Genomic DNA, 15,011 nt, shown 5'->3' on the forward strand with positions numbered 1-15,011 from the left:
AAATAATTGTTCTGGCAATTTGGAGGTCATGGTAGGGCTCCAGGACTTGCAAGTCAGTCCCTTGGAAGGCAGATAAAATTCTCAGGCCCCCCAATTCAGACCGCGTTGGACCGAGAATATGCTGGTCTGTTCTATCTTTGTAACAAAGACAAAAAAATGGAGTAGACCAGTAATGCAGCCACTGTCTTGCCGCCCAGCGAGGACAAGTTAAGGAAGAAGGTGCATGCTTCGGGCACTTTTGCACTTAGAACCCTGAACTACAGAATAAACATTAATAATTTTTAGAAGGCTCGAGTACAGCAAGCACTGGGGACTCTGAGAAGGCCCCCAACATCAGAACTCTAGGCAACAGAAGCTTCCATGAATGTGATAATTAATATTAGCATCCAGTTCATGAGGCTTATGCACATCTCTGCTGTACTGATCAGGAAGCCAGTTCTCCTGCTACTCTCCAACTTTATAAAGCATTCCTTAAAGGTATCTTCTTTCTTTGGCCACCAGTTATAGAGCTGGTACCTCCATGTGACCTCAAATTTGTATTAGAGGCCATGACAAAGCCTCTCTTTGAACCGGCTTCTGCAGTTTAATTTAAGTTTCTCTCATGAAAAACGTTGGTTCTTCATGTTTCACTGTTTCAGTCATTACATTTGTGTTATCTGCTTGCAGGTAGCCCTCAGTCGGCCTTTAACAAAGACTTGGGTCCTGCGTCGGTTGCTGTCCCTTCTTCCATGACGTCAGGTTATCAGGGGTATAAAGCATGCAGCCGACGCCATTACATCAGTCTTTCTTGCCGTGTGGTGCCCGAAACAGAAGCAGTACGCAAGTGCCGGTCGGCCGACTCCTGCAATTTTCGTTTTCGAGTTTCAGAACTGAAGTCTTCAACTAAAGCTAAGTACCCCATTGGGGAAACTTTTTCTTGCTTCTTTCCGATGTTAGTAAAAGTTAATAATTGCATTACTTGTGGAAAGCAAATACCTCATAAAGATTTTCATTCGTACTGTATTACTTGCCTAGGCCCTGACCACGACGTACCTTGCTGTCGGTTTTGTGCTTTATTTAATCAGCGCACTATCCATCGTCGGTACATTTTCACCTCTAAATATTTTGGTTCTCGGTTTAATCATCCAGAAATGTCATTGGTTAGCCATCCGACTACCGGAATTCTGAAAAAACGCAAAGATAAAAACAGAGACAGGCCACCAAGGTCCAAAACTGCCAACAACGCTTCTAAGCCAGTCGCCAGTTCGCCGGTACTCAGTGAGGTGCTTTTGCAGCCCCTGATGCCCGCTACTTCTGATTTGCAGGCTTCTACTGAGACCCATTCGGAGTCCGGTATGCCGCAAGATGCTTCAACTATGGAACCAGTGAATGTCTCTACCTTGGATGGGTCTGCAGCCGCTGTGCAGGCACCGGCTTCTGATGGTGTATTCAGGCCTACGGACTTGCATATTAAACTGAGGACTCCTTCTTCCCTTAGGCCTAAATCTCGAACCATGCCTAAAAAACTGACGCTCAGGCCACATGCTCAGGCCTCTATGCCCAAAAAATAAATGATAAGAATGGCTGAAGATCTAATAACTCTAATCAGGGTTTAGCCAGCCCCCCTTTCTAAGAGACCTAGGACTGAAGTGGTTTATGAATCTTCTGACCAGCATTCTGTTTTTTTTTCTGATTCTTCTGATTATCTAGATTTGCCCTTATCTACTTATGAGGATTCTGATGCAGAGGACGCCATTCCCTCTGCTTCCCCTCCAGAGGATTTTTCCTTTGGGGAAACCTTACATACTCTAAGGGAGCATTTCCACTGGGAAAGCCAGGATTTTTCTGATTCAAAAAAGAGGCTTGGGGATTTCTTACTCCTACCCCAGCATAGGCCTTTAGCTATTCCTCCTGTACTAGACATTGTTGATGATGCTTTTTCGGAATCTAGTTTGGCCCCTGATTCCTTGCCTCCTGCTCTCAGAAAACCAGACATATATTACAGGGTCTCTGAGTCACACAAGTTCCTTTTTAAAAATCCTATTGCGGATCCAGAGACTATTTCACAGGGGCCCAAGGGCATTAAGGCTTCTACTGCTAAAAATCCTACCCCTTCTGATTGAGACTCCAGGGCGCTGGATAGATGGGGTAAGAAGGTTTACACTTCTGCAACCTTGGCCATTAGGGCTTTAAACTGCCAGTTTCATCTGTTAAAGTACCAGCAACATGTTATATAAACAGAAAATTATGTTGATTCCTGACTGTGTGGAAAATAAAGAATTGCAGGATTTAATGCATTCTGCTGAACAAGTTGGAAAACATACTTTGCAATGTGGTTTTGATTCATTAGAGGCCTCTTGCAGGGCTGCTGTTACTTGGTCTGTGCTCAGAAGGCATGCTTGGCTTAAGGAACAGTCTTTGCCTGATCATGTTAAAGCTAAATTGTTGGATGCTCCCTTAAATCTGTCTCATTCTGTCTTCCTTGGTTCTTCCCGCTCCGTTCGCCCTACGGGCTCACTCTGCTCCTCTACCCTGCCCCCAATTCCCACCCGCCCCCACTACATCTACACTTATACCTCCATAACCACACCCACTATATCACCTATCCAATTACACTCCCAACTCTCTGTATATCCACTCCCTTCCCTGCCCATTCTAATCATCACTCATCCTCCTAGAAAACCCTACCTCACTAATCAGTCTCCTCTACTCAAGCCTACACCCTCTACCTAACTCCACCCATATAACCTTACTCTATACTTCCCCCCACAATTATTCAGAGACAAACCTACTTCCAGTTGACAGAACCCTCCTAACTGTACTTGCAACAACTTAGCAACTCTTTACTATTCATCTTCATTTCTTTGCTTTTCAGATCCATCTTTAAAATGCGCCCAAAACCATTGTCCTCCTCCACTCTACTTCTACTACTCAATATAGTATACATTTACTATCTCACCCAGCCCAATTACATTAACCACTCACATGCCTTTCACATAACAATACATCTCAACTCACCTCCTTTAAAATCACACACCAAAATATCTCCCCATCTTTACCCTACACAAAGCCATCTACTCTTTACTTATAAACTCATCAACACTCAAATTAACCATACCACCATAGTAACTAACAAACCCTTTACCTACATAATAAAGCCCAACCAAAACTTTATGCACTCCAAATACCTCACCAACCTTACCCTATATCTAATAACCACTCTATTATCAGGAGATATCCACCCCAACCCAGGCCCCTCCACCTCTACCAACACAGATAATTCTATACTATTCACCTCTCTAAACTCCCAAAGCATAGTCAACAAAGTACCAAACCTCCATGCTTGGCTTTCACATAATAAACCTGATATCCTCTCTATCTCTGAAACTTGGTTAAAACCCCACATAAAGGACCACGAAATTACACCACCCAACTACTCAATCATCAGAAAAGATAGAACCAAAAAAAAAGGAGGCGGGGTTGCTCTACTATACTCATCCTCCTTGTCAGTCACCCCTTATAACAAACCCATTCCCAGTTTCAATAATGCTGAACTACTCCTATCAGTACTTCAAGTCAGTAAATACAAGCACATATGTATAGCCTCCCTTTACATTCCCCCCAGAGATAATATTACCACACTAGAGAATATCCTATCCTGGCTCTCCTCCAACATTAGCAATGAAATCATAATTTTGGGTGACACCAATATCAATTGGTCATCCATTCATTCTTCATCAAACCCACTTAATATCGACCTTTACAACTTCTCACAACTAATTAATAATATTACCAGTCACCCCTTATAACTAGGAGGATGAGTGATGATTAGAATGGGTAGGGAAGGGAGTGGATATATAGAGAGTTGGGAGTGTAATGGGATAGGTGATATAGTGGGTGTGGTTATGGAGGTATAAGGGGTTGGGAGGGTGGCCTAATGGTTAAGGTGTTTGCCTTACAAACATAAGGTGCAGGGTTTGAGTCCCACAAGGGATAATTGGCTAGGCTTAAAATGGCTCTCAAGGGCAGTTAGCTTAGTACTAAGCTATGAACCTACGAACCCACCCCTCAAAATCTCTTTCAAAGGGTAGCATTCTAGACTGGATTCTAGTCTCTCACCCTCATTATTTCTCCAACAGTGGTACCCTTCCAGACTCCTTTAGTGACCACCTACCTATCATCACACATCAACTACCAGCACCTTTACAGAGAACACATAATTATATTACTACCCGCAACCATAAAAATCTCAACCCAATAGCTTTCTCCAACTCTCTAAAAGTAGTTGACTGGAACATTCTAAAAACTTTACCTCTATATAATGCCGTAGCCCACTTCAACGCAACCTTCTTGAACCTTCTAGACTACCATGCTCCTATAAGGACTAAAAGAATAAAACTAAAAACTAGCCCCTGGTTAACCAAAGACACACTAACAGCCATGCGACATAGAGACAAGGCCTGGACACTTTATCAGAAAAATAAAACTCCACTCACCCACAATGAAATTCAAAACACTTAGAAACAAAGTAAAAAGGCTTGTCATCACCGATTGGCAAAACTACTTTTCCATACTCCAAAACACTAACAACACAAATCCTCAAAAATTCTGGAAAGGAATCTCTTCCCTTATCAATCCTGGCAAAATAGCCAACCCCAGCCCAGACCCCAATGTTTCTGACATGGACTTGGCTACACAATTCAACTCTTTTTTCATTAATTCTATTTCCAAACTAACCTCCTCTTTCTCTGATACCACTACATCCTCAACTTCACCCTCATCCACCTCTACCTTTCCCTCCACTCCCACCACCACTCTTACTTCCTCTCCAATACCACAACCCTCAAATACCCTACCCCCCCCCTTTCTCACTTAAACCTATTCCCACATCTACCGTAAATAAACTCCTCCAGAAACTAAAGCCATGCTCTAATGCCCCAGACAATATTCCTTCTTACTTCCTTAGCATAACCGCAGAAGCTATAGCCTACCCTATTAGTATTCTAATCAACCGCTCTATCCAAGAAAGCATGGTACCCCAAATTTGGAGAAAGGCATTTATCATACCATTGCATAAAGGTGGCAATAATAACAATATTACAAACTTCCGTCCCATAGCTATTCTGTCTCCCATCTCTAAACTCCTAGAAAATGTATCCATTTGCAGCTCCTACCTTACCTCTTAGACAATCACCTGCTGACTCCAACTCAGCACGGCTTTAGACCCAGCCATAGTACTATGACAGCCCTCCTCTCCTTCCTAGAAACTATAAATAAAGCCCGGGACTCTGGACACATTGTTTCTACCCTTCTACTAGACCTCTCAAAGGCCTTTGACACCATCTCTCACAAACTACTCCTAAAGAAACTCTCCCAACTTAACTTATCTCCTTCCTCATTAAACTGGTTCTCTAGTTACTTATCTAATAGAGCTCAAGCAGTTAAATGGAAAAAAGCCACCTCCTCATTCCTTAATACCCCAACTGGGGTCCCCCAAGGTTCCATATTGGGTCCTCTTCTATTCAACATCTTCATAAATGACTTCCGTAATTCCATCCCATTCTCTAATATTACTCAATATGCAGACGATTCAACTATTATCTGCTTGGCCACATCCATCCCTGCACTCCAAAAGCTTACACAAGACGCATTCTCAATCACTGAACAATGGATGAGAAAAAAACACCTAGCACTAAATGCTTCTAAAACCAAACTAATGGTATTTACATCCTCTAAACACATCTCTGTCAATCCAAACTCTTTTATAATCACTAGTAACAACAACACAACCTTGGAATTGGTGCCAGAGGCTAAGTTACTTGGGGTTCAAATTGATAGCTTAAATTCAACTCCCACATACAACTTAACATCAAAAAAACTCCTCAAAAACTAGGCATGCTCTACCGACAAAATCGTTTCCTTACACCCTCTACTAAAATCACTCTCTCTTCCACATTCCTGATTCCCTCTCTTCTTTATGGAGCCTCACTCCTGACTAACCTACAATCTTCCCTCAAAGCACAACTTTCCTCATGCTACAATAAAATAGCCAAATTCGCTACTAGTCATAAAGCATCTACTCACCATTGTTCTTCTCTCCACAAACTAGAATGGCTAGAACTACACAACCAACTCATCTATTCTCAACTTACTCTTGCTCATAAGCTCATTTTCAAACCCTTCCTTTGTCCATCTTTCTCCTCTGCCTTTAAAATGCACATGCCCAATAGAGTACTCAGAACTAATAACCAAAACCTAATTGAATTATACAAACCAATTCGACCCCCAGGTAAAAATCTCCTATCCTATAGTCTAGCTCATCTCTGGAATTCCCTACCTCCAGCTATTCGTACCACCTTCAACCATTTTACATTCAAAAAATCCCTTTACTCTCATCTACTAACCCAGTGGGAATGCTCTTGCACCCACCCTTCATAAATCAAGACTGCCTTTACCTCTCTTTTCCTACATACCAACAAGAACTCATGTCTGCCTTTACCTCCTTTCTCCTCCTTACCTACAATTTCCTTGTTTCTGCCTCTCCTATAATATTACTCTGTATCCTTTTAGCTAACTTCCTTACTCAAAATGGCTCTCAGTATCTCCACTGAAATGTTTCCATCTCCTAATCAGTTTCATCAGTAATTCCACCTAAATGTTATACTCTTGCTATATAATTTTGTAAATACTGTAATATGAGTTGCTTCTATAGTATGTACCATCTGAAATGTTGATCACCAGTATAATGCTTAACTATGCAATTTTGTAAATATTGTAATACATATCCAAAAACTATGTAACTTGTTTCTGGAGCTTTTCTCCCCTGGACTCCATTGAAAATGGGTTCATCTTGGCCCAATGGACTATCCTGGTAAACCAACTGCAAATAAATAAATAAATAAATAAAATCAGGACCGCCTGTTTGGTAACAAGGCTGAGGAAGTTCTTAAAAAGATGGAAGATAAAGCTAAATCTATGCAAACTGTTAAAGATTTCTTACAAGTTCAGTCTCCTAGATTTAGTAGGCACTGGCCCTCTAAGAATTGGTCTTTTCCAGCCCCTTCCAGGTCTTCTCAAGCCAAACCTAGACACAGCAAAACCCCCAGGTTTCAGTCACACGGGACACACAGGACTAAGCAGTGGGGGGGGGGGTCTCCACTTCCAAATCTGGGAGTAATAAGACTCCTCCCTATGGTAAACTGTCTCAATGACTTCCTTTTAAAATTTCCAAGCACTTATCAACTGACTGCCCCTTTGGGGGGAAAGACTGCTCTTCATGCAAAGAACTGGGAACTCATTACCCAGGACAAATGGGTTTTAAATATAGTGTCCCAGGGATGCAGATTTCACTTCCACACGTTGCCAGCACCAAGCGGGTGGCCGGACCTACCCCCAAATCAGTGGGCAGAGGCCCAAAAATAAGTACTGTCTCTGTTAAGCATGGGGGCTATTCATCTGGTACCAGAAGAGGGAAAAGGGACACGGTTTCTACTTGAGACTTTTCCTGGTTCCCAGAAAAGACAATTCATGGTGTCCTGTCCTGGACCTGTCTACTCTAAACACCTTTTTGGAGATTCCAAAATTCAAGATGCTGACTCTTCACCAATTACTTCCTATGCTAGGCAAAGATGCCTGTTTGGCAACACTAGATTTAAAAGAAACATACTTGCACATCCCAATCAGGGAATCTTGCAGAAGATACCTATGCTTCAAAGCAGGCTACACATACTATCAGTCCTCTGCACTGCCCTTTGGCTTCTCTACTGTGCCCAGGGTATTCACAAAGTGCCTAGCTCCAGTTATTGCATTTTGCAGGCAAAGAAATATTCAAATATACCCATACCTGGACGATTGTCTAATTTAGGTAGAAAGCCAGGGCATACTTTTGAATCATCTGGTCTTTGTACAAAGGGTTCTAACTTGTCTGGGGTACACCATAAACGAAAAGAAATCACACTTGGTACCCTGTCAACAAATTATATTCCTGATTGCAAGCTTGAATACAACTTCCCAGATGGCCTACCTCACGCCAGAGAAACAAATTCATTTGACAACCTACTTCAAACAAGTGACCACAAAAACTCTGCTATCTGCAAGACAAATACTGCAAGCCTTGGGGTTCATGGCCTCCTGCATTCTTCTAATTCCATATGCAAGACTGCATATGAGGAAACTACAGTGGTATCTTAAAAGCCTATGGTGTCAACATTCTCAAGATCTAGAAGCAATGATTCCTATCATACCTTGCCTATGCCTAGAGTTACTTTGGTGGACAAGAGGCCTGCCACCAAAACAAGGGACTACCTTTCACACCACCCCCTGCCGCCCAAACCCTAACAACAGACGCATCAGACTATGCATGGGGGGGCTCACCTGGCAGGGAAGTGCATTCAGGGCAAAAGGAACCCAAGTCAAATGCACCTGCATATCAATCGGAAAGAAATGTTAGCTCTACAGAATGCTTTGACAGCCTTCAAGGACCACATTCTTCCAGGACAACTAATGGTAAAGACGGACAACACCACTGTTATGTGGTACATTAACAAGTAGGGGGTACACATTCTTACCCCCTCTGCAGACTAGCCATGGCATTGTGGAACACAGCCTTGAGCTACCAAGTGCACCTATAAACTCAATTCCTGCCAGGAAAATTAAATACACTGTCAGACGGACTAAGCATAAACTTCATGGACCCACACGAGTGGAAACTGGAACCAAGGATTTTCAACATGTTGACAAGCAAATGGGGGAGCCCAGATATAGACCTGTTTGCCTCTCCCCAGAACTACCAATTGGACCAATTTTGCACAAGGACTCCCCACAAACAAGCCTGGAAAGTGGATGCTCTGTCCTTCAGCTGGAAAAACCTATCAGTCTATGCCTTCCCCCCTCTGCCTCTGCTCTCCAAAGTACTGCTAAAAATCAAACAGGACAAACCAAGGATGATTTTGATTGCTCCAGACTGGCCACGCCAACACTGGAACCCCCTCCTGCGCGGTGTGTCACTGTTATCCCCATGGCACCTGCCTCAGACTCCTTCCCTGTTGTCTCAGCAGGAGAACCAAATCCTGCACCCTCCGCTTCTAACACTGAACCTTGCAGCCTGGCTAATTACATAATCTCTCCTTTACCATCCCTCAGTAAACCTGTGATGGATATCATTTTAGAGGCAAGGAGGCCTAGCACTAGAAAATCTTATGCTGAAAAATGGAAAAGATTCTGTGCCTGGAACCAATCTCAAGGGATAAGCACAGCAGCACCCAATTTACCTCAGATTTTACAATACTTAACTGAGATGCTTCACAAGGGCCTGTCTTTTTCCTCCATTAAAATCCACGCCTCAGCTATTTCAGCTCATTATAACACAGAACCTCCCCTCTTCTCTCATCCACTGCACAAGCAGTTCCTCAGAGGAGCCAAAAATTTGAGAACACCCAGTAGAGCTCCAACCCCAGACTGGGACCTTAACTTTGTTTTGCAGAAACTCACTCTACCTCCTTTCGAGCCAGCTGCTACTGCAGACTTAACATTTCTTTCTTGGAAAACAGCTTTCCTTTTAGCAATCACTTCAGCTAGAAGGGTATCTGAATTACAGACCCTTATGGCAGTGGAGCCTTTCATCACCTTTCATGTGGAAAGGGTGTCCCTCAGAACCAATCCATCCTTCATGCCCAAGGTGGTATTCATTGTGGTTCTTAATCAGTCCATTCATTTGCCAACCTTCTTTCCCATTCCACAGAACAAAGGGGAATGGATACTGCATTCCTTAGATGTGCACAGACAACTTAGATTCTACTTGGACAGGACTAAACCTCAAAGGAAATCCGAACTACTGCTGGAAGCATTTGCAGTTATGCCAACATGTTATGGGATTGCTGAAACAGAAAATGATGTTGATTTCAGAATGTGTAGAGAATTGCAGGAATTATTGCATGCAGCTGAACAAGTTGGAAAGCATACTTTGCAATGTGGTTTTGATTCTTTAGAGGCCTCCTGCAGGGCCGCAGTTACTGGATCTGTGATTAGGAGGCATTCCTGATTAAAGGAACAAAATTTTCCTGATCATGTTAAAGCTAAATTGCTAGATGCACCTTTACAGTATGATTCTATGTTTGGAATTAAGGCAGAAGACGTTTTAAAGAAAATGGAAAACAAAGCTAAGTCTATGCAAACTGTTAAAGACTTCTTACAAGTGCAGCCACCAAGATTCAGTAGACACTGGCCTACAAAAAATTGGTCCTTTCCTGTGTCAGACAGAGCTTAAAGGGGCAAATCCAGATGCCCTAAGGGTTCCATATACCAGGCGCAAGATTCATACAGGTCAAAGCAATGGGGCGCATCCACCTCCAAATCTGGAGGAGATAAAGCGCAAACCTACAGAAAGCAATCCCAATGACTTCCTTTTGCCTACACCAAGCACTTATCTTTTGGCAGCGCCCATAGGGGGGGAAAGTAGCACTTTTTGCTCAAAATTGGCAGTTAATAACCCAGGACAAGTGGATACTAAACATCGTATCACAGGGATACAGATTCCATTTCCACACTCTGCCAAGGGAAAATGGTTGGCCAGATCTGCCAAAAAATCAATGGGCAGAGGCACAGAAACAGATTACGTCCCTCATGGATATGGGGGCCATTCAGACAGTACCAGAACAGGAAAAAGGACAAGGTTTTTACTCAAGACTGTTCTTGGTACCCAGAAAGGACAAGGCCTGGCGGCCAATACTGGATTTATCAATTCTGAATACATTCCTGGACATTCCAAAATTCAAAATGCTGACTTTGCAGCAGCTTCTGCCCATGCTGGGCAAGAATGCTTGGCTGGTGACTTTAGACCTAAAAGAGGCATACCTGCATGTCCCAGTAAGACAGTCGTGCAGAAGATACCTCAGATTCAAGGCTGGCTTTATGCATTACCAATTCTCTGCGCTGCCCTTTGGCTTATCTACTGCGCCCAGGGTCTTTACAAAATGCCTGGTACCAGTAATTGCATTTTGCAGACAAAGAAGTATACAAATATATCCTTACTTGGACGACTGTCTCATTCAAGTAGAGAACAAGGACACTCTACTTCAACACCTGGCGTTTGTGAAAAGGCTTCTAGCATGCCTGGGGTACACAATAAACGAAAAAAAATCACAACTGGTGCCCTCTCAAAAGATAGCATTCCTGGGTGCAAGCTTGAATACAACTGGCCAGATGGCTTACCTCACGCCAGACAAACAATGGCAACTGACTGCTTACTTCAAACTGATGGCAACAAAAGCCCAGTCTTCTGCAAGACAAATTCTGCAGGCTCTGGGCTTCATGTCATCCTGCATCCTACTAATTCCATATGCAAGATTGCATATGAGGAAACTTCAATGGTACCTAAAAAGTTTATGGAGTCAACATGCACACAGTCTGGAAACAATGATTCCTCTCATTCCCTGCCTGCAACAGGAGTTTCTATGGTGGACAAAGGCCTGTCACCAAAACATGGGACGACCCTTCACTCTACCCCCTGCCAGCCAAACTTTGACAACAGATGCATCAGATTATGCCTGGGGGGCCCACATGGCAGGAAGATGCATTCAGGGCATATGGGCACCAAAACAAATGCATCTACATATCAACCAGAAAGGGATGCTAGCTGTTCAAAATGCCCTAAAAGCCTTCAAGGACTTACTTCATCCAGGACAACTACTGATAAAGACGGACAACACCACAGTCATGTGGTATATAAACAAGCAAGGGGGCACTCCCTCATACCCCCTTTGCAGATTATTCATGGCACTGTGGGACACAGCTTTGACCTACCAAATACATCTTCAAGCTCAATTCCTGCCAGGAAAACAAAACACTCTGGCAGACGATTTAAGCAGAAACCTTATGGTTCCTCACGAGTGGAAGCTAAATCCACAAGTCTTCAGCATGATAACAGAGAAATGGGGGAGTCCAGACATAGATCTATTTGCCTCTCCTCAAAATTATCAATTGAAAAGATTCCGCACAAGGACTTATCACAGACAAGCATGGAAATTGGATGCTCTATCCTTCCGTTGGAAAAAACTATTAGTTTATGCCTTTCCTCCTCTGCCTCTTCTACCCAAAGTAAACCTAAAAGTCAGACAAGAGAAGCCAAAGATGATATTAATTGCCCCGGACTGGCTCTGCCAATATTGGTACCCAATCCTAAGGAACTTGTCTCAATACCCAGCTTGGACCTTGCCTCAAAGACCACAACTACTGTTCCAGCAAAACAATCAGATCCTGCACAATCAACTACAGACACTGAACCTGACAGCATGGCTAATCATGTAATCATACAAATGACACCTCTCAGTAAAGCTGTGTTGGATGTCATTTTGGAAGCCAGAAGGCCTAGTAACTAGAAAATCTTATGCTGACAAATGGAAGAGATTCTATGCTTGGAATCGAGCACAAGGAACTGATACAGCAGAACCACATATTCCTCAGATATTACAATACTTAACTGAGATGCTTGACAAAGGCCTATCTTTCTCATCAATCAAAATCCATGCCTCTGCCATTTCGGCTCATTACAATACTGAGCCACCACTCTTTTCACATCCTTTACTAAAGCAGTATCTTAGAGGAGCCAAAAATTTAAGGCCTCCTAGAAGAGCACCATTACCTGCGTGGGACCTCAATTATGTGTTGGAAAAGCTCACCCTGCCTCCATTTGAACCAGCTGCTACTGCTGATATAAAGTTCTTATCATGGAATACAGCTCTGCTACTAGCTATTACTTCAGCAAGAAGAGTTTCAGAGCTACAGGCCCTCATGGCTGTAGAGCCTTTTATCATATTTTACCCAGACAGGGTGTCTCTGAGGACAAATGCTACTTTTATGCCTAAGGTGGTTTCCAGTGTGGCTCTTAACCAAACAATTCATCTGCCAACTTTTTATCCAAATCCACAGAACAAAGGGGAGAGAATTCTGCATTCCTTGGACGTACACAGACAGCTAAGATTCTACTTGAGCAGAACTAAAGCTCTTAAGAAAAACTGAGCAATTACTAGTGTCATATGCTGCAGGATCAGAAGGAAAGGCTATTTCAAAGCAGACAATTTCAAGGTGGATAAGCACAGATGTGGTATCAAGGTTTTATTGGGCACCATACTGGTTTCCTGCATTAGAACAGGGTAATCATAGATGTTCTTCGTGTTTCACTGTTGCAGTCATCACACTTGGGTTATCTGCCTGCAGGTTAGCCCTCAGTCGGCCCAAATACCAGAGTCTTGGGATTTCTGCATCAGATGCTGTCACCTCTTCCATAACGTCAGGTCGTTATGGGTATAAAACATGCAGCAGACGCCTTTATATCAGCTTTTATTGCAGTGTGGGAGCCTGAAGTAGAAGCAGTTCGCAAGTGCCGGTCGGCCGCTTCCTGAAATTTTCGTTTTTCGAGTTTCAAACCAGAAGTCTTCTAAAGCTAAGTACCCCATGGGTGATCCTTTTTTCTTGCTCTAACCGATGTCAGAAAAAGATAACGATTGTCTTGCCTGTGGAAAGCAAATACCTCACAGAGGTTTTCATTCTTACTGCATCATCTATTTAGGTCCAGACCACAACGTTCCTCGCTGTAGGTTTTGTGCCTTGTTTAACGCCCAAAGTATTCATCGTCGGGCTATCTTTGTCGCTAAATACTTTCGCTCTCGTTCTGCGTATTCCAAAATGGCTTCGATAAGCCATCCGACTGCCAATCTTCCGAGAAAGCGTAAGGATAAAGAGACCGCTTAAGCTCAAAACTGCTGACGACGCTTCCGTTAAGCTAGTCACCAGTCCACCGGTACTCAGTGAGGCGCTTTCGCAGCCCCTGATACCCGCTTCTACAGATTCACAGGCCTCTGCTGAGACTCATTCGGAGTCCATTATGCTGCGAGATGCTTCTTCCGACTGTGGTGCCTGTGGATGTCTCTGCCTTGGATTGGTCCGGAGCCGCTGTGCAGGCACCAGCTTCTGAGGGTGTATTCCGACCTTCCGATGTTCGCATTAAACTGACAGCTTCGTTTTTTACTAAAAATTCCGAGTTTTTCAGGCCCAGAGTTCACACTACGCCTAGAAAACCGATGACCAAAGTGCATGCTCAAGCTTCCTTGTCACAAAAACAAATGCTTAGAATGGCTGAAGACCTTATAACTTTAATTAGGGGAAGCCAGCCTTCCCCTCTAAAAGACAAATGATTGATTTTCCTTCTGATTCTACAGACCATGAGTCCGATGACTCTGATCCCTGTGATTACCAGGACATACCCTTATCTACCTATGAGGATTCAGATGCAGAGGATTCCATACCATCTGCCTCCCCTCCAGAGGACTTTTCTTTTGGTGAAACCTTGCATACTTTAAGAGGGCATTTCCACTGGGAATGTTAGGACTACCCTCAGTCCAAAAAGAGACAAAGAGAATTTTTAGACTTGCCTCAGCACAGGCCTCTAGCTATACCCCCTATCCTGAACATTGTAGATGATGTCTTCATGGCATCCAGTCTTACTCCTGATACTTTACCACCATCTCCTAGAAAGCCTGACAGGTACTACAGAGTACCTGACACTCACAAATTTCTCTTTAAGTATCCCACTGCGGATCCAGAGACTATTTTCTAGGGACCTAAAGGCATTAAGGCTACTACAGCCAAAAAACCTACCCCTTCAGACAGGGATTCTAGAGCTTTAGACAGATGGGGTAAGAAGGTTTATATCTCTGCAACTCTTTTCATCAGGGCTTTGAACTGCCAGTTTCACATGTTGGAAGTACCAGCAGCATATTATGGAACTAATGAAACAAAAAATGTTGTTGCATCCAGATTGTACAGAAAATAAAGATTTACAACAGTTAATGCATTCTGCAAACCATGTTAGTAAACATACTTTACAGTGTGGTTTTATGCCTTAGAAGCATCTTGCAGGACTGCTGTCACTGGGTCTGTACTGAGAAGGTATGCTTGGCTGAAGGAGCAAATCTTGCCAGACCATGTCAAAGCAAAATTACTAGATGCCCCATTAAACCAGGAAAGGTTGTTTGGCA

General features: G+C 43.2%; 1 protein-coding gene across 2 annotated transcripts in view; it reads left to right on the forward strand.

Annotated features, from left to right (window-relative positions):
• Nucleotides 1–15,011, forward strand: part of IFRD1 (interferon related developmental regulator 1) — a 579,560-nt gene that overhangs the window by 453,357 nt on the left and 111,192 nt on the right. The window lies entirely within an intron of this gene.

The sequence above is a fragment of the Protopterus annectens genome, chromosome 11.part0, assembly GCF_019279795.1.
Source record: "Protopterus annectens isolate FY-2018-M chromosome 11.part0, PAN1.0, whole genome shotgun sequence".
In the NCBI taxonomy this organism is placed as follows: domain Eukaryota; kingdom Metazoa; phylum Chordata; order Ceratodontiformes; family Protopteridae; genus Protopterus; species Protopterus annectens.